Below are 21,120 nucleotides of genomic sequence, written 5' to 3'. Positions count from 1 at the left end.
ATCTATTTATATACATAAAAATTAAAGTGACAATGTTTCTGACTTAAGAGTCTTCATCCCGGCGAAATTAAAATACCGCTAATTTTACACTAATTATGTAATATCTTCAAATAGATAAAAGATAATCGAAATGCAGAACAAGAGCGCCCTAGACAATATTATTTTACATGAGAAACCGTTATCACGACTCACTTATCTGCTTTCGATTTCGAGCCATTTTGAAAATCGGCATTTATTTTCGCGTTTCTAAACAGCTGAAAACGAAAAGCCACTAGGTGACTTGTGATAACGGTACCACACGCAAAATAATATTGTCTAAGGCGCTCTTGTTCCATATTTCAATTATCTTTTGTCTATTTGAAGATATCACATAATTACTGTAAAATTAGCGTTATTTTAATTTCGCTGGGATGAAGACTGTTAATAACTCTTGAATGACACGACCAATCTCGATCAAGTTTTCAACAAAGATGAGGTTCTGGCCTGGGATAGGTTCTGTCATTTCACTTTGACTTTGCATCTTAGGAGAAGGGAAGATATTTAAAAACAAGCGAAACTGACCGATACTAGTATTGAATCCATATCTTTGGGTATCGCTGAAACGAACAGTGACTCTTCCTATGGCGTTTAAATTAAAATTCAGCCCCGCAACTTAGGTGAGGCGGAGATATAAAAATGATCGAAAATGGCCGATATTAGTGTCGAACCCATAGTTTTCGGGATCATTGAAATGAACAGTGACACTTTCGATGTCATTTAAATCCATATTCAGCCCTGCAACTTGGGAAGGAGGAGATATATAAAAAATGATCGAAAATGATCGATATCAGAGAGCGTTTCAGTAGACCCTAATAGTACAAAGTGACTGACTAACGAAACATCCTATACTGAAGAAACTCCGTTCTCTGGACTGCGGTGTATTGTACAAATATACGGAATCCTCTTGCTTACTACACAAATTATTACGGAGCATACGTTGTCCGTATGTTACATAGGCACTGTCCTTACGAGATGTTACATCATGCCGTTGCAGGATGTCTAAATATCTAACAGTCTTCCTTATAGTACATACATATATGAATGTTACCTTCATCAGCTATATGTTATATACGTCCATTTGTATGTGAGATCCTGACCGCCTATATTGTTTCATACGGAAAGTACGTACAGATGGAACACTTAAACAGAAAGTATTATAAAACATGCGTTTTCAGTTATACGTTTGCTGTACGTTAAGTCCAAAAACTACAGGAATTATACATGTAACCTATCTTTTTAAGTACGCCACTTACAATTTTTTCTCAGTGTACTATTTTTTATTATTTTAACTCAGTGTAGCAGGTAATTGACGCTAGTATCTTACTTATTGTAGAACGTAATGTTTGTGTATATCAAACAGGTGTATTGATATTACTTACATAGCACAGCTAAATATCTTGTTTCATATCGCTTAGAAAATAATGACCTTATCCACGAAAATTTCATTCAATCTACAGGTCATTATAAAATATCGTCAGCAATCATACAAGTAATTTTCAACTTGAGTTATCTGATTGCTTATTGATTTCTTCTTCTTGCTTTCCCTACTCCTTCCGTCACCGTTAAGCAGTAACTCTTCGCGCTGCTTGCACTTCTCCCACCTCTTTTTCTGAACAGGTAGCGATTTTCATGCTAAAATTGGTCACTTCCGTGCTACCTAATCGCCGCACGAAACACACACACACACTAGCGATAATTTCTTCAACTTCTGCTGCTACTAGCACTCTAAAGCATAACGTTGATTTTCAACTTTGGAAAATCGGAAGAAATGTCTTAGGTAATTTGTTTTTAAGTATATAGGGGAAATCGGAGTAATCTGAACCAAGGTGAATTCTGTCACATATTTTACTTCTGAAATTGCTACTTCCAATGTACCAATTTTCTCTTGCTACAACTTTCATATACGACGACAATATTCTATCGTGTGATGAGAAATTAAAATAGATTGTATTCTTAATGTTCTTCTTGACCGGCTTTCTTTATGAAACCTTACTCTTTACTTGTTCCTGAGTCCTTTTCTTCATCTGTTCGCTTTCAAATTGTTCTCTTGCGATGCTATTTATTGCAATTACGTCTAATGTAATATGTTGGAGCGATCAAATTGACAGTTCTCACATTTTTCAAAATTACAAGCACGTTTGCTCTCATATTGTGAGAGTACTGCACAGTGGCGACGCTAGAAGAAGACAAGGGAGTACGGGTTAACATCTTTATGGTAACGGTGACATCTTTAGAGGGTTTTAAGGTTAAAAGGTAAAGTATTTTGAGGTTAATAGATCTTCGGTTAAATCTTAAAATATTGGAAATGTTAAAACGTTACAAATTTACGATATGACACGTTATATAAAGTTTAGAGTATATATTATTATTGTTTCGCATTAGTTTAACTTCAAATGTACGATTTTTTGGGGGGAGTAATCCTCAAAACCATTGGTGAGGTTAAAGCCTCACATACCTGAGATACGTTCACATCAGTTTAACGTTAAATATAAAATTTTTTTGAGGTTAAGAAAACTTTTGGTTAAACCTCAGAAAAACATTGATGAAGTTAAAACCTCACATACGTAGGGTATAAAGAGGGTATGTAATATTTACCTCTTTAACTACCAGGATAGATTCATTGAAGGTCCGAGTGATCCTCAGTAATGACTCTACCACTTTCATAATACTAACCAACCATCAGTTCGAATACGCCCCTATCAACATCCAAACAGCACAGTGAGTAAAGTAGTTACGATTGTCCACCATTCTTGACAAAGGCCAGGGGCTGTGTTTGAATGTAATGGCTACACCCTTCTTGATATCAGCACTCATGGAGATGATATCTCTCTCAGCATCACGCTTCAGATTCCTTAACTCCCAAAGATACCCGTTTGGAAAAGAGCTGCCTAAACCTGGTAAGCCGCATTAGAACGGGGGTAAAACCATAGGGATTTATCGACTTACACAGGGATCGATCCCGGACTACCTAACTAATTAACTAACTAACTCTATGACATATGGAACCCGGAGGTTTAATGTCGTGTTTAGAAAAGTTCTCCACTGATTTCTACCCTTAGCCAACTGGATCCAGTTTCTACTTTGTGTTTCTATTTCTGTAGGATCCAGCTTAATATGACTCTCCCATCTGCACCTAGGTCTTCCTAATGGTCGTTTTCCGATTGGACTTTCAGTAAGAACTTTGAAAGGGTTCCTATTTTCTTCCATCCTGGCTACAGGACCTGCCCACCTAAGCCTCCTAAACTTGAAGACCCTAAGAGCGTTTGGTAAACGATATAAATTATGTAGTTTTTCGTTATGAAATTTCTGTGATCTCCCATTCCCGTTCCTCTTGGGTCCAAATATTCGTCTCAGGATCTTGTTCTCAAATACTTTTAGTCTGCATTCTTCTCTCAGAGAAAGCGACTATGTTTCGCAACCATACAGGACAACAGGCATGATTATTGTTTTATGTATTATAAGCTTAAAGTTTCTCGGTTGAACAAAAACTTAAAAATAACAAGAATTCCCTGTTTTCAGTAGATACTTAATTTCTTCGTGAATATGATTTTTGTTTCTTAATATTGATCCTAGATACTTTGTCGAAATTGTTATTTAATATTTTGACGCATCAATAATTTGAGATCGCAGCGAATTTCAATGTATTTAGTTTTCTCTACATTTACTTCTAAACTTATATCCCTGTAAGCGTTTAATAAGGCTTGCTTAATTGGCAGGTAGAAACCTTCTCAACTACAGTACCGCGGCGTCTCAACTAAAACAGATTAAAAAAAAAAAAATAAGAACACAGTTTTATTTTTCTTCTTCTATGTAACTACCTATAGTAATTAAAACACTAAACGAAACACTCACATTCACAATTTTTGCGGGAAGAAAGGGCATCGAATGATTAATATTTAAAATATATTTAATTATTGTAATAACCATAAATAGCATGCTCGTATAAAATAATAACTTTGAAGTGTGTTTCCAGTACTTGATATAGGATACTCAGACGTGATGCATAAATGCCAATTTAAGAAGTTTGCTATTACAAGCCAGGTGGGCGACTCCATGTTAAATCAATACAGCTCTTTAGTCAAGTGGTAACTGGAATATTTATATAACCTATTAAAATGTTTTCAATTCTAGAGCATGTTTATTTTCATTTAACATCACTATATTAATAAATCTATAAATACACTGTGTTCTGCATTATTAACTCTGTTTTGCGAGTTCACGAACACTGCTATCAATGAACAGAAAGGATCACTTGTTTATTTCTTTTTTGACTTACTAGATTTGCGTTTTCATCTCTGTACCATTGAGTCGAGTTTTGAACTTTGTCCAGTATTACTCTGACGCCACAAAGTAGTCCTCGGCATCAATTCCAAGAGTTCTTCGCATTGAACATAGACGCCGAGCACCCACTCACAAAGTCGTTGAGGTTTTCAATTTTGGCTTCTGCATGCACAGCACTCATCAGTGCTAAAGCAGCTTCATAACTTTGGCTGGTTCCCTTTTCTCTCAAGTATTCCATATTCTATGAGCATCACTCCATCTTCAGAAAGCAAAAAGGAAATATTCATATATACGTATATATCACAGTCACCAACAGTAAACAAATTAGAGTTGTCACTAGCTTTTTTCTCTTTCTTCCCATAAAAGTAAATATATTACTCGTATTCTCTATATATCGCACACATTATAATTGTTAGAGAAAACAAATATCTGTCTTCAAATTTTTCTTACTTTATTCAGATTTTCTTAAACGAAATTTGAAATTTTATGTACCAATGACTGATTTTCAACGTTAATCTATACCAGTGACTTTCAACTAATCCATGCGTGACGTAGGAGTATTCTTTTACAATTACGAGAGTAGTAGAGAGAGACAGGGTGAGTAAGGGAAGGGAAGTGGGTCAGTTAGGAGAATGCAATGCAAGCAGTGTACGTGTACGCATTGATTCATTAGTAATATGGTTCCAAAACGATCGGTACTCGTACTTATGGATCCATTAGTAATATGCCTGCAAAATTATTAGTATTCGTACTAATGGATCTATTAGTTATATGCCTGCAAAAGATTGGTACGCTTACTAATGGATCAATTAGTAATATGCCTACTAAACGATCGATACGCGTACTTACTGACCAATTAATAATATGCCTGCAAAACGATCGGTAAGCTTACTTACGGATTCCTTAGTAACATCATCCTTAGACCTGAACTTTGTCGTGTTAAATGATACGGAGAAAGCTGGCTGAAAAGTGCTCTTCCCCTCCTTTGTATGCAACCCACTTCACTTCATTGAATTTTTGGTTGCAGTGTATTTCAGGATATATTTTTCTCAGTCGTTTTATAAAACTAGCTAATTAATTGATAACTTTTAAATTTTTCATATGTATAAACCTTCCTTGGCAAATAGCTTATTCGATTACTGAAAACTGCATCTAAATATGACCAATGGTTCTTCAGATAATCACGTACAACCATACATACATACAAACATACAGATTAAACTGAGAACCTTCTTTTATGCACTTGGTTAATAAATAAATAAAAAAAAAGATATGATCGATCTTTAAAAAAGGCACTAAAAGGCAAAAAATAGGAAAAGCGCTAAAAAGCATAAGATAATAATAATAATAATAATAATAATAATAATAATAATAATAATAATAATAATAATAATAATAATAATAATAATAAAACACTTAAATAATAAAGCACTCAAAATAATTTTATATTCGGCAGTAATTTGTTGGGCTTGATATGACCTCAAAAAATTGTACATAATAGTTAAATCTACAATTATTATTATTATTATTATTATTATTATTATTATTATTATTATTGTCTCCTTTTTAGTGCTTTTATTACCGTTTGCCTTCACTGTATTCTTTTTGAAGTCGATATATATATATATATATATATATATATATATATATATATATATATATATATATATATATATCTTGTATCAACTAGATACTGTCATAAATAAAAAGTTGCAAAATAAGATTTACAAAGATTTTCCCAAATTAAAAATGAAATGAATCTGTAATTTAACGTCCCACTATTACACTGTTTAGGCTAAATGCAGCGCATAATTAACGAAAAACTGAATGGTTACGAAAAAATTGGTGAAATGAGAAGTGCTAGGAAACGACACAATACCGAGAAAACTCATGAATTTCATATTTCTTACCACAAGCTCATATGGCTGGGATCGAATCAAGGATTCCTCTTACCAGAAGTGAGGGCTCTATAACTGAACAAAATAAATGCAGATGAATGAGAAGTTAAGTGAAGTTAATAGATGAGAGAGATAACTTTAGACGAAATAAATAAATGAGTGGAATAAGGTTAGACGAAATTAATAGACAAGTTAGGTAAGATTGGGCTAAATGAATAGGTGAGTGGTATATGGTTAGGTAAAAGTAATAGACAAGTTAAGTAAGAAGGGACGAAATGAATAGCTGAGTAATATATGATAAGGCGAAATTAATAGAGTCAGGTAAGATTGAGCGAAATGGAAGGAGAGTGATATATAATTAGGTGAAATTAATAGGTAAGTGATAAAGGTTTAAGTAAATTGAATATATAATAGAGATAAGAAAATATATGAGTAAGATAAATTTAGGCGAAAATGAATTGATGAATGAGAAAAGATAGGCAAAATGAATATACTATGAGTGAGGTAAACTTAGGCGAAATGTGTAAATGAGTTATAAGATATATTAGAGGAAAGGGAAGAATGAAAGAAATAAACTGTTAAGCTAAGTTCACATTACAAATAGACTAAGATAAGACATATGAACACCTATTGTCATAAAAAGAAAAGGTATTAATTGGACAAAAACGTTTTGACATCTTTACCAGTAAAAAAAAGTCCTCTCTTGAAAAAATGAAAGGAAAACATACAATTTCCTTGAACTACGGGTGAAACTTTTGCAGCGTTAGTAGACATTTGTAGAGAAAGCGAAGGTAGACAAGAGGTACAAAATTTCTCCTAGTTAGCTCCAAAAGAAAAACACGAAGAAAGCAGATGCTAAAAGATGGAAGGAACAAACTTTTTGATGAAATGAAACATTGCAGTTCTTTTCTCAGCACATCAGCAGAGTTTCTTTGCTACGTTAACAAACAAGAAATAAAAAGAGCAGGAATATGCGAGTCTGAAAATTCGATTTGTTGAATTCCGAGAGAGCGTTTGTCGTTTTCTCTGTTGGAAGAGTAAAATTCTTGAGAGTAACGAGATGGTTGCTGGTGTCCTGGCTGAAGGAAGCAAGACAAGGAGAGAAGAAGTAGGGTACGGGTACTTCATTACTCGCAAACTCATTACAAGATGGAGAATTCGTGCTCTCTTTTGCGCTAGTGTCCTCTCTTCGAATCTGACGCTTTAACTCCAAGTCCCGAACACGGGGTCTCAAACCACCGAAAAGAGATTCATGGGAATAAGATAGAAAACGAGTTCAAAAGACGAACAACGGAATGCGAGAAGCGCAAAGAGACCCTCTTTTGCTCTCTCTTTCTTTCTTTCTCTCTCTTTCGCTGCCTTTAAAAGGAATTTCCAAAGACATTAATAGCTCTCAAAAACTATTTAACAGCAAAAACAATGTGAAGAATTACGCTGAATAAGCTGCCATTTGTGCTTGCTCCGTACTCTCAATGTCTTCACTATACTGGGTTACAAAAAATATCTTTCTGTCGTCAGAAGTGTACTTTTTATAATAGGAATAAGTTCTCCATTGTCATTTTCAGGTTTTATTTGATTCTTAAGAAGCTCTTCATTATATTTGATTCTATTCTATCTACTTTAAAGTAGAGAGATTTCCAAATTGGAGACAGGCCGATTTTTTTGTCGGGCCATATAAAGGACAGATTTCCATATTATCTTGACTTTAAATGCCCAAATTCGTGAACCCAGCTCTCTCGGCACCGTTCAGGCTTGAACTCAGTAAAAAAAAAAAAAAAAAAAAAAAAAAGCACAAGACCGCGTGAGCACGAGTTCTAAAAGTGAATTGCGAGCCAGATCCCGAGTTTGACGAAGCGTGAGCACCAGCTCAGCCTCATTGAGGGTGCCGAGCCCGAATCCTTAGGGAGCGTAAGCTCAATAATGTTAATGAGCTCGAGTCCCATTAAAGATAAGGATTACTCTGAGATATCGCGAGTCTCATTAAAGATAGGGATTACTCTGGAATAGTGCGAGTCTTATTAAAGATAGGGATTACTCTGAGATATCACGAGTTTCATTAAAGATAGGGATTACTCTGGAATAGTGCGAGTCTTATTAAAGATAGGGATTACTCTGAGATATCGCGAGTCTCATTAAAGATAGGGATTACTCTGGAATAGTGCTAGTCTTATTAAAGATAGGGATTACTCTGAGATATCGCGAGTCTCATTAAAGATAGGGATTACTCTGGAATAGTGCGAGTCTTATTAAAGATAGGGATTACTCTGAGATATCGCGAATCTCATTAAAGATAGTGATTACTCTGAAATAGTGCGAGTCTTATTAAAGATAGGGATTACTCTGAGATATCGCGAATCTCATTAAAGATAGTGATTACTCTGAAATAGTGCGAGTCTTATTAAAGATAAGGATTACTCTGAAATATCGCGAGTCTCATTAAAGATAGTGATTACTCTGGAATAGTGCGAGTCTTATTAAAGATAGAATTACTCTGAAATGGCGCGAGTATCATTAGAGATAAGGATTACTGTGACATAGCGCGAGTCTTAATAAAGATAGGGATTACTCTGAGATAGCACGAGTCACATTAAAGATAGAGTTACTGAGCCAGTATGAGCCTCATTGAGATTCATAAGTCTAGGCTCCATTGAAAATAGTGACCACTAATCTGTATAGAAGGTAATATTGTCATTGTCATGCTCCGGTTGTCTTTATCCCATCCTAGTTATTCCCACCAACTTAATTTACAGACACTGGGCGAACTCCTGAACGCAAGTTACGCCCCATCCCCCAGGCAAACAAAATATCGTCCCATTCCAAATCCAACTGTCTCTATTCAACATTTATATGGGACGTTCACAGCAAAAAGGAATGAAATCCAACTATGAATATTGTAGAAAATATTCATATAGTTTGTACAGAACGTTTGAGTATATGAAAAAGTTTACATTTATTACTAGTATTATTATATTAATTTTGAAATGAAATATTTCAGTTTAACGTTCCATAATCATGTCCTTTAGGCTAAGGGAGACGATGATTAAAGGAAGTGAATATTGTCGGAAGAACTGGGGGGATGAGCAGGTGGGAGGAAACGGGAGTACACCAACAAAACCCACGGATACTATGTTGCCCAACACAAAATTTCTTTCCGGTGATCGAACCAGAGACCCCACGCACCAGAGGTAAGCGCTCTACCACTGAGTCACTATTATTATTATTATTATTATTATTATTATTATTATTATTATTATTATTATTATTATTATTATTATTATCAATATTATCATCATCATTATTATTATTATTATTATTATTATTATTATTATTATTATTATTATTATTATCATCATCATCATTATTATTATTATCATTATTATTATTATTATTATTATTATTATTATTATTATTATTATTATTATCATTATTATTATTATTATTATCAATATTATCATTATTATTATTATTATTATAATCTTTATTATTATTATTATTATTATTATTATTATTATTATTATTATTATTATTATTATTATTATTATTATTATTATTATTATTATTATTATAGTAATTTATAATCTTTTGAAGCTATGAAATATGTTTCAGATAAAAGAATGAAAGCTTTAAGTTTTACGCCCCATGGTTATGCCAACTAGGCTAAAGGAGACGGTGATGATGAGAAATGAATGCAACAGTGGAATGAAGAAAGTGAGAGGAAACGGGAGAAGCCCTAGAAAACACACACGGTATTTATCCACCACAAAGTCCACTTGGCGCTTTGTGGAATCGTACGAGAGACCCACGCAACAGAGGTGAACACCGTACTACTCAACACCGTCGACCCCACAGAGTTTTAGATTGAAGTCTTAAGAAAAGATTAAATATGACCCAAAGTGGACTTCATTCACTTGTATACTGAATTTGTAGTATAGGACACATGTGGTAAATTCTGTAATTTTGAAAACATAATTAGTTCTAGGAAATGATTAAATATTAAATCTCCTTATCAATTTTGAAGCCTAGTGGAAAGACCAATAGAATCGGAACAAGGATTTCACAACCTCATCTTGTGCAATTTACCAAGAAGAAGAAGAAGAAACACAGTAATTACCTTCATTGTGACTTGCAAATGTCACATGCTATAGAAAACATTGCCCTAAATTTAGAACGCATCCTTCTCTTTCCTAGTTTAGCGCAAGTGTAATTGCCTAACGAAGTTAGCAATCTGTGAGACAGTGGCAAGAAACTCACCTGAAGTTTACTTCTCCTATTTTCTGCTCTACGATACACGAAGATCAGAATTTCTAACCACGAAATCCCCTCAGGTACTGAAAATTGGGTTGCCAACTCCTACGTGGATATAGAAAACTTACACAGCACTCTATATCTTCTTAAAAGAAAAGAAAAAAAAAATAAAAACAAATGTGGAGCACCCGAGGCATGAATACACAAGAGATTACGCAAATACGATGAACTGCAGTGCAAATACCCACTATATATATATATATATATATATATATATATATATATATATATATATATATATATATAAATTCACACGTGTGTGAATGTATGTAAAAGATGAGAGAGAGGCGGAGCCTAGGCATTTCTCAAACTTCTAAAGCAAGTTTGTATCCACCTCTCTACCAACACAACTAACTACATTAGTGTGGAGACACCTCACGAAATGTATTCTAACATAGGTACAGATTTTCTTTGACAAAAATCGTAAATTAAAATCTAAAGTGAAAAAATAATTTAAACTGGAACTTTGAACTTACTCAAAAGGTGAGGTATGTACCTAATTAAAAGTTTATCAAGGAACATGACAGAACAACACAAGTGTGTGGCAAATTAAAAGATAAGATTTCAAAAAAGTGAGCATTGAAGTCTGGCCGCAACCAAAAATTATAACGGTATACAAGCTGTAGCCTTAGATGCAGGCCGGATTTACGACTAAACCCACAAACCCAGTTCTAGGAGCGCAACGTTCTTTGGGGCGCACATTGCACGAAAACTTACTAAGCAAGACGAAAAAATTAGAAACATTGCTATATGAGTTATGGATTTACAACTTAACGTTGTGTCCGAACAACATGAAGTCACACCGGGAATAGAACCAGGGTCTCCCACTCCAGAATATTGCAAGGTTCCGCACATCCACACGTAAAATACGTATAAATACGTGTTTTAATGATTTGTAAATAAATAGTGTCAAACGACAGAAGGAAACCACATCTACTGGAAGGAACGAAGAGGACACGGAGAATCACGAAGGACTCCGACAACCCCTCTAGAGGTTATCCCTCCAAAGGATAGCTATAAAAGAGCATGTCGAGACTAACTAAGAAGTCATCAATGTCTTTTGCTGATCTTAAGCTACAACACCTACAGCCGAGGCCGTTTTGAGTTACGGAGTCTTTACCTACAATACCTAGTCTGATATAGCGTACGCAGAATTTCATCAATGGGGATTCAAGATTCCAAGTTTATATCTTTTCAGGATTTTGTGTACTCATCTTAATAAGATAATTATTTATATTGCATAATATCTTGTTCAAAAAGGTTAAAACGCAGAAACTCTTTACATACACCTGGCAACCCGTAAGCTTAGGTGTAAGAAGGGTTGCATAATCGACACTTATAATTAAATTAAGTACATGAAATACCAGTGGAATGACTGTTTCTAGAGCTCTATACTACGGTAAGGATTTTATAAGATTTAATTGTACCATACCAGCATTTGGCTGGTGCGAATGAAGGAGAACCGTTAAGAGCCTGACATAGTAAAAATAATACAAAATTTACCATTTTTCTTTTGCTTATTTTTCATAAGTGAAAGGAGATAATGAAAGGCAACCTACCACAATCATAGATAATGTTATTCTATAACAGTAAATATGAACCTGAAGAATTTTCAGTGTTCCATCCATAGAAATTAACAGAGTTGCCAGAATAACATTTCCCCCAAAATCTAAGTTAAGGCAGCGAATAGAGGAACAAACTCAATTGCATTTGATTACGTATCATGTTGTCTTGGAATCCTGTGAACTACTTTTCAAAATAATAGTTGTATTTAGTTTGTAATAAACAAAATATTTTTAACATACAGTTATTAAAATTAAATAATAATGTTATTTGAAAAGTAATTTACAGGATAACAAAACATCATGATATGTAATCAAATCCAGTTGAGTTCGTTCCTCCAAGCGCTGTCTTAACTAAGATTTTGGGGGAATTGTTACTCTGGCAACACTGTTAATTTCTATGGTTGGAACACTGAAAATTCTTCAGGTTCACATTTTCCGTTGTAGAATAACTATGATTGTGGTAGGTTGCATTTCATTATCTCCTTTCACTTATAAAAAACAAGCAAAAGAAAAATGGTAAATTTTGTATTATTTTTAGTATGTTAAGCTCTTAAACATGTCATTCAGAATAACCAACCACCCGCCTGTAGCCTGAGATTTCTCAATTGCAAAGCAAGAAGGCTACCCACTAGCCTATTCTTTGCTTGGTTTATGTTGTGGTTGAATTCAAAATATTTTTCTTTTCAACATACTCCATGAAAATAATGTTTCGGTAGCAATACTGACGTTTTTAATACCACGTCACTGTAAATTACAAATCTTTGGTATGAATAATTACATTAAATTTTTACAAACATTTTTTCTTTCTTATACACAGATGTAGATTAGCAGTATAATAGAGAATGCACTCAAGAGACACTGAACTGAATTTTCAGAACAATAATAAAAGCGTTGTTTTACGTCCTAATTACACTAATTTCTACTCTTGGGAGCCTCGCCGATTGAATTTTCTTGTATTTATTCCGTACACACACGATTGGACAGACAATTGAAAAAGAAAACATATTGGAAATCCATATATTAACAGCTAAACAAGTATATCAGATAGTAAATGGAAACTAACCCATTTCCAATTGTATCAATACACACCGATATGTACGAATGACATATGTCATTAACCTATATGAGTTGAAATATGTCAAACTACAAAAAGTATACATATGTTTGTATATATGTATCACGAGTGATAGACAATGTATAACCATCAGTATTCATGTGTACCGTATGTGGAACATGCAAATAGAGAATAATGTAAACATTAGATAAATAATTTCGGTTCCAAACGGTAGAATGAAACGTATAATTGGACGACGTTGATACAAAGACAAACAATAAAGTTATCTTTAGCTTCTATATGTCCATATGTTATTTATAATATGATACAAAGAAAGAAGTGGTAACAATTCAAAATATACTTGAAGATTATCACACTAACCACTCTACGTTCATTCATTTTCATCTTATATGTCGATCATTTTTGTTACAAAGGAATACAGTAGAGCGTCGATTATCCGAAGTAATTGGGGGACATGGGTGTTCGGAAAACTGGTTTGTTCGGATAATCGAACTGTACATGTTTATTTGCCAAAAAGAAGTACTGTACAGTAAATTTATTCATAAAAAGAAGTGTGCTGATTGTTGAAACACAGCGACTGGCGGCTTGGCCGGTCAGCAGCGCCTTATGAAGGCCCCATTAGAAGCAATGTTCCGCCAGCGCTGGCTCAGTGCGGCGACTACTGTGGGAAACTTGGTTTGGGAGTGAGGGGGATGATGGACGGTAGGGTGGGAGAGTAACAGGTGCGAGCGTGTATACAATTCGGTTAAGCGGTCGTTCGGTTGACCGACGTTCGGATAATCGACGCTCTACTGTATCTCATACCTGATTATTTAAATCCTGTTACATATTATTTCTGCTTTCATTTATTTTCCCCTTTAAATTTCTCGTCTATTTTTCACGAAAACGTCTTAAAATTGCTTAACCTATGGGAATTTATGGTATATATACAGGTTGTCCTGTAAGTCCGTTTACACAGGCAATCTCGGTAAGTATCTAACATGTTGCAATTTCCGGAATTGGATCAACTGTTTGGGCTCTACACTGGTATAGTGCCCAATGATAAAGAAAAATGCAACGTTACCACATCTTTGTTAGACAACAATGAAGGAAAGAATGTGTAGTTTGAAGTATTCAGGACCAAGGAGAATATTCAGGACCAGAACCTATACTGCTGGTTTATCTTATCTATACTGTCGATAGAAAATAATGTGTGTTCCGAACGCAGAACTGTTCTCTTTGGAGGGTCCTGTCATCTGAATCGAGCTGGAAGTCTACCTGTTCCAACGTTTTTCCTGTTCTGGGCCTCTCGTGAACCCAGATGCTTGTGACAAAACGCTGTTCAGTGGTATAGTCACTTGCATCAACCATTGTTCATGTTTGCAATTAAAAAATAACATTGTAATTTCGTCATATATATATTTATAGTTTCTTATGTTTACAGTTTACATAATTACAGCTTACATATTTGATTATTTAATACTTAAGGGTGGCAGGAGTCACTCCTGACTCACAGGTTCTCCCACGTCATCATTTCGTCATCCATAAGCAGTTTTTGTCCGCCAATTTCAACCAATAGGGGAGAGACTTCGATTCAATGTTCTTTTTGGGAATCAAACTCTGTGAAACTTCCGGTTATATTTTGCACACTAAAATATATTATATCTCGTTTAATGATATTTTCAGTTCTTCGTAGCGGCCACGAAAACAAAATATGAGTAGCCATATTCGTGTCTGGAAGCTATAATGCTCTTTTTTGCGGACAAAAGACAAGTCTACGGCGTGCTTTTACTTTCAAAAGGAATTTTTATGAGGGCGGTATTTTCCTTGTCTCGTACCGTTCTTCATTTTATCTTTCAAGAAAACTTTAGCAAAAAATACAGAAGCAGTAAGGAACTGATACATATATATATATACCCGGATGAGCACGGGACATCTCGTGTCTGAATAGATAAACAGTAAAATTAATAATAACCGCAATAGAAAACGCGTATCAAAAGCATCATATCATTTTTATTTTGCTATTATTATTATCATTACTGTTATTTTGAAAATAAATGCTTTATTATACTTGTATCTTTTTCTTTAATATATACGTGATATATATATATATATATATATATATATATATATATATATATATATATATATATATATATATATATATATATATATATATATACTCAAACAGACGTCGAATTTTAAAATTTCCGAATGAAGTTAAATTTGGATAATGTCTTTGACGTTGTGTCCTTTTCGTTAAAGGGGGTGGAAATAACAAATTGAATGGCTTATAAAACAGATGAAATTAGATGAAAAAAATGAAACGGTGATAAGAGAAGTGAATGAAATGGAGGAATTAAGAAAGTAGGAGGAAACGGGAAAACCCCGATAAAATCCACGGACACGGTGTTTGTACACCACAAAGTTCACTTGCCGCGAGCTGGAAGTGAACCAAGGACCCCATGCATCAGAGGTGAATGCTCTACCACTGATCCACCGCGGAACCTCAAAGCTCAGGATTAATTTAAGAAAGCTAATAATTAGAGCAACCCACATTATGCTTTATTTTCCAAATTATGCTTTATTATGGTTTATTGTTAATTTCAATCATTGTTTTACATTTATCGTGTATAATGTATAATATTTACTATACATTAAATATTCTAAATATCTTGATCTATTTATTAATATTTTATGTAACCAGTTGCTTTCATATTTAATGAACTTTCTACTTAATGCACTGTAAAGAGGTATGCTTTATTCGAGTCAGTTTTTTTTTAAAAAAAAAAAAAAAAAAAAAAAAACATTTGTGTGCACCTTAGAGGTGCATACATACAGAAAGGGAAAGTAAAAGATGCCACCATAAAAGCAGAAAGTGCTCAAGTTCAAGAGGTACACATAACAATATAGTGTGAAGTTCTTGTGCACTTTTTGTACATTTCGAATCATCATTCATAACTGCGCAGCTATACTTAGAAGAAAACTATTGTTGATTCATTGTTAGCGGAAAGTTTTCTTCTTTTCTTTTTTTCTTTTCTTCACATCAAAGGATTACACCGAAAAATTTACAGAAATAAAAATAAGCTTTTCGTTGTTGAATTGTTATGTTCTTAATTATTTTGCATTGTAAATATTGTTTTTTTTTTAAAATATTAAGGTGGATCACCACCCGGAAGTCAGTACATATTTTAGCTTATTCCCTTAACTACTGCGTAATGAAACATTACATATTATAAATATTGTACTATAAGATAAAATTATGTTTTAGCTACAACACAGGACACTGTTTCATTTGGTTGTATCTTCTGCTATCGAAATAGGTAACAAATAAAAGAAAATATTTGATTCGTTTTACAATGAGCACACAAGATGACACTTGGTGTTAGATCTTACTAGAAGTGCTCAATTTTATGAAATGTTTATTTGTATGTGTAAAGTATTTTAAAGTAATGATCTTATTAAGAAATATATATATTGTTTGACCGTTTTTCGTGGTAGGGTTCACGTTTTATTTAAATATTAATTTACATTTAAGGAAATAGATTTTGAGAAGAAACTTGCGCAGAATGCCGTAATGCGTTGTTGCCAAATTTTTACGTTTAATTCCTGGATTATAGCGTCGCAGTTCGAGAAGCAGAACTTAGCTGTGAATTGCGGTAAGGGTCGAAAACTAATTTCTCCAGTAAGTATCCAAGCAGAATTCCATGATTAGTTCCTTTATTATCTGACACCAGTAAGCACTCGACACTACCTGGCAACGCCGCGCTATTCAAGTAGCGTTTAGCATAACACCGAGAACACCTAGTGATCCACCTTAATACAGTATGTCAAACTTGCAGTTGAACAGAATTTTCCAAGAATTGTGCTATATATATTTTAAATTATGCTTTATGCTTTACTTTCTAAAATTATGCTTTATTACGCTTTTAAAATTAGTTTCTTCTGGACCCTTAGACAACCACAATCATGTTCAAGGTTCCAACGTGTAAAATGCCATTATGCTTTTTATACTTTTGAGTTGCCCTACTAATAATCTTTATTGGTTTCTTGAAAGCAAAGACATAAGCACCTTAGGATATTTTAATGTTCCTATTTTCTGTTTTCTTCTTAAAGCAAAGACAAAACAATAAATGGACGGTCAGCTTTAGCTGGATTTAATACATCAAGAAGCCTAGCGTTTTATTATTTACGATACGTACCTTATGATTCAGTTCTCAGCACGGTATCCTTCTCAAAGAAAAACCTGAAAAGAAAAAAAGAAATAAAAAAATTAGACCTTAATTCATCAAAATTCCATCAAAGATTTAATGTGTTGTTTTGAATTGCAAAGCATCCTTAATTAGCAAGCATGTGCTCACTAGCATGTCGTAACACAAGCCTTCTAGTTACATTCAAAGATAATTTAAATCTTTCACAGGCTGTTCTAAATAAAAAATAATGAGATAAACATGTTTTGCATTTTATATTTATAAGCGTAAATGCACTTATTATTACATATTCAGGACGCTAAATGAAAATCTTATGCTTCAGATTTAGCATATGAGTATCTCCTTACTTGCATTATTACGAATATATATAGAATAAGATAATTTTGGTGTCAATGTGTTTCTGGAGGATGGAGCTCTCGACTGATATGTATTTCATGTATGTGGGGACTACCTCGGCGGACGGGGCAGGGTAAATACGTGATGTAAAAAAATACAAATAAAATCCCAGGAATTTTCTGCCTAGCTTAATTAGGGGATGAGCTATTGAGGTTTAAATGAAGTCATATCAAGGGACGACAAGAATGTGACTATTTCACAGCATCAGATGGCTCAATGGCCGTAACTCTGTATCGATGCATTTCCTGACATATGGTCATATGAACTTGTTTGCTTGTTTACCTATATGGAATCCACCTCTGAAATTTTGCCTTACCTTTTTGTTACACCCTGTATATATATACAGTAGAGCGTCGATTATCCGAAGTAATTGGGGAACATGGGTGTTCGGAAAACTGGTTTGTTCGGATAATCGAACTGTACATGTTTATTTACCATGCGCGTAGCGACACGCCTCAACTCTAAGCTGGCGCAGCTGTTGCTGTGAACAGCTTTGATACTGCCGCTACTTCTACAGCCAGTGCCAAACCGACAGAAGTGTGCTGATTGTTGAAACACAGCGACTGGCGGCTTGGCCGGTCAGCAGCGCCTTATGAAGGCCTCATTAGAAGCAATGTTCCGCCAGCGGTGGCTCAGTGCGGCGACTGCTGTGGGAAACTTGGTTTGGGAGTGAGGGGGATGATGGACGGTAGGGTAGGAGAGTAACAGGTGCGAGCGAGTACACAGTTCGGTTAAGCGGTCGTTCGGTTGACCGACGTTCGGATAATCGACGCTCTACTGTATATATAATCTCAGTTGTAAATCTTAATATTATATATAGCAAAATATGTTTTTATGAAGCAAAAGCCATTTCAAAATGTTTGGAGAAAAAAGAACAGTATAATCAATTAATTAACCTCTTGCTCACCAAATTTAAATCTCCTACTAAAAGCATGGATACCACTTACTTTTATGAGTTGATTGTCGCAGCGCACATACGCTTACTTAAGGTGCTGTAAGGAGGGCTCTGTAGTCTATTTTAGACCATTGGGCTTACGGTTGCGCGGTTTTGACTCCGATTCCCGTACGATGCACTTCTATTTTCAGCGTTGTGAAGCAAACTGGGTAGTCACATGAATTAAAGATATGAGCGGGCATTAGATCCAGAAAGCTTCTCATACGCGCCTGTTAGAAACAGGGTAACACGCTCACTACGTGTTCGTCGCTAAATTGGATGTAGTTCCGCCGTTTACTAACAGATGGCGTTAGTACGGACTTGCAAAAAGCTCTCATGACATGATGCTTGTTTTTGTTGTAACTTCAGTATTTGTAAATATTGTTCAGAGAAAACAAAAACTAAATGTTTAAACATAGTGTGGGGAAGAGTTTATTATACTTGTTGCTGTTTTAGTGTCCAATCCTGTCGGAAAACTAGGAAAAGAATGAAATTTTGTCATGGCACATTCACGCGCGGATATATCCGTCACCGTCATTCTTAACTTTATATTTTATGTGGACATGTCCGTACTTGAAAGGTAAAGAGTGAATGTCTTTATTCCTTTCAAAGAAATAAAAATGCATCTATGAATGAATCAAGGGACTGAAATACGTAGTTAGCACAGATATTTAATATGTAGTTTGAGGCAGTGTTCGAAGTGAAAAAAAAAAAAAGCAGAGGTTGTATTTTTTATTACAATTTTGATTCGACATACCGGCTATGTAAATGTTGAAATACAGTGAGGGTATGTTGCCTAAAATATTGCATTTCTATCTACATAATGACTAGAAACCATGGGAGAGCTTCTCCGTAATTACGGGCAAGGGCGCCCGGGCCCCTCAAAGCTCATGTGGGCTCCCATGTATTTTTATGAATACCGAATACATTTTTATATGTATTTTTATTGTTATATGTATTGTTACATGGATTTTTTTTATGAATTGGGCCCCCCAAAGTTACAGGGAAATAGGGGCCCTTGGTTACAGGGAAATGGAGTACGGAAAGGATTTGCACTTCGCCCCCAGCTTTCTGAGAAAAATAAAAAAAATATCCCCATATCTTGTATTATAGAGAATTATACACAAAAATGCTCTAACATCTAATTTTTAAATTAACATTTTTAACAATTAACATTTTTAAATTAACAGTTTCTTGCGGAACAACCCCCAGACCTCCATTCGACTAAGGGGTATTGCAGACCAACGAAAGGAAATTTATCTTCCCATTGTGCTCTAATAATCAGAAAATGCAGAGAAATTCATGTCATGAGGATTAACTTCTTGATAAATGAATTTATTGGGGAAGCATGTAAGAGAGTTGCTCTTAATTTTTACTAAAGACTTCTCCACAAGGGCGCCGATTTATCTGTAAATTTGGGGGGGGGAGGCATTCAGATGCAGAAGGTATATATATGAAGATTTTAAGACAAATTGCACTCAAATTATGCCAAATATTGTATACTCATAAATACAATAGGGAGGCCTACATGAGCTTTGGAGGGCCCTCGGCCCTCCCAGGATCGTCGCCCTTGCTTCTTCATATTGAAAATATTTAACTTCCGTTAAGTAACAATATCAAATTGAATTATCTAAAAGCAATCGACACAAAGAGCTAAATATTAGGGGTATTCTCACATACCCAATCACCGTACACGTATTCATAGTGTTAGTCAATTATTAGAAAGACGCAAAAATACTTTTTAATGAAAACAACAGATTTTTTGATTGCATAAACTATATTCTTTCTCTTGCAATATCGGATTCGGCATTAGTGCTGTATCACCGGACCAATTTGAAAATTGAAAAAAAGTACGAAAATGTACTGCATTCAGTTATGTTTGGTTGGATTACATGAAGTTACGTTACATTAGCTGTGCAGTATTACTATACGGAATCATAGTAGTATCAGTAGTAGTAGTAATAGTGATGTGACTGTGAGATGACTGTGAACTATTGATTTAATTTGTTAAATTCTATTTCATTATTTTTACGATTATCTTTGACAGTATCATGAACTCTTTAAAATCAAACTGAATAAAATACCTTTTATTAATGTTGTACATTTCCAAACAGCTTCTGTAATCATGTATTTGTTAATTCTCGCTTTTGAAATTGTCAACAAACACGGCTAGTTTCCTTCTTGATTTTCCGCATTTCCTTCCGCATAGCTTGATATTTCACCGTTCTCTGAATGCCAGACTCAGGATTTTACAGCCAAACAAAACCACGGAGGGGGGCGGTGGCTCAGTGGTAGAGAGTTCACCTGGTGCTTGGGGTCCCTGGTTCGATCCCAGCTCACGCCGTGTGGTAGACAAACACCGTGCTCGTGGGTTTTCTCGGGGTTCTTCCGTTTCCTCCCGCTTTCTTCATTCCACCATTTCACTCATCTCTCATCA

The 21,120-nt window shown here is 34.6% G+C and overlaps 1 protein-coding gene across 1 annotated transcript in view; it reads right to left on the bottom strand.

Annotated features, from left to right (window-relative positions):
* The window catches only part of LOC145670521 (uncharacterized), a 1,332,296-nt gene that overhangs the window by 885,944 nt on the left and 425,232 nt on the right, over nt 1-21,120 (bottom strand). The window contains exon 2 of the mRNA XM_081739291.1: nt 17,345-17,388. The gene's annotated coding sequence lies outside the window, so the exon portion shown is untranslated. The remainder of the gene's footprint in view (nt 1-17,344; nt 17,389-21,120) is intronic.

This window comes from Thermobia domestica, chromosome 14 (assembly GCF_964235325.1).
Source record: "Thermobia domestica chromosome 14, izTheDome1.hap1.1, whole genome shotgun sequence".
NCBI classification, from domain to species: Eukaryota; Metazoa; Arthropoda; class Insecta; order Zygentoma; family Lepismatidae; genus Thermobia; species Thermobia domestica.
This window is presented reverse-complemented; position numbering and strand designations above follow the sequence as displayed.